The 659-nt window shown below is 39.9% G+C and overlaps 1 protein-coding gene across 1 annotated transcript in view; it reads right to left on the bottom strand.

Annotated features, from left to right (window-relative positions):
* The window catches only part of LOC119593845 (hornerin-like), a gene marked incomplete in the record, with an annotated part of 29,685 nt that overhangs the window by 26,241 nt on the left and 2,785 nt on the right, over positions 1–659 (bottom strand).

The following is a 659-nucleotide window of genomic DNA, read 5'->3' as shown; positions in this document are numbered from 1 at the left end:
TTAGTTTCCTCATTCTTGTACATTTAACTTACCTAGCTAACTCAATTAGACCTTTACCCCCCCTTATCTTGGGACTTTCCCCTCAAGTATTGTCCTTCCATTATGGCTTAGGTTTCAAGAAAGATTTTGACAGAACAAAGTCCATAGACTTACAAGGAGGGAAGAGGAGGAGGGCTATGTAAAAGTTTCCAATATGGCTGCATCCATCCGAGACTGAGTACCCACAACTCGAACGAACGTATAAATGAAACACCCTCCAAGACAGTAACTACACAAAGATTACTATAAGAACCAAAAACCTTCCTTACATGAAACTTCACCCTTGAGCCCTTTACATCCACTGTTTCTCTGCAGCCAGTGTTTCAAATCCTGTTTCAAAAGCTGCTGCAGCCATCTTTCTAATAATTACCACACACCTTGTACATCTGTTTCAGTACTAATCTTGTATGAACAGATATGGATGTGTTGAATTTCTTCTAGACCTAGGCGTTGATCTAATATCAAGACTGACTATATTTATTCAAGAGTTCTACTGCTTGGGTCCAATGATATAATAACTGTTTTGTTCTAGATGATTTAAAAGACGCACATTGCTTGTGCACGGGGCACTCACCTGCAAGCGGTAACTTCTGAATGTGTCATCCTCAGAGTGTCATCTA

Source organism: Penaeus monodon, chromosome 32 (genome assembly GCF_015228065.2).
Source record: "Penaeus monodon isolate SGIC_2016 chromosome 32, NSTDA_Pmon_1, whole genome shotgun sequence".
In the NCBI taxonomy this organism is placed as follows: domain Eukaryota; kingdom Metazoa; phylum Arthropoda; class Malacostraca; order Decapoda; family Penaeidae; genus Penaeus; species Penaeus monodon.
Note: the sequence above shows the minus strand (reverse complement) of the source record. Positions and strands in the feature narration are given on the sequence as shown.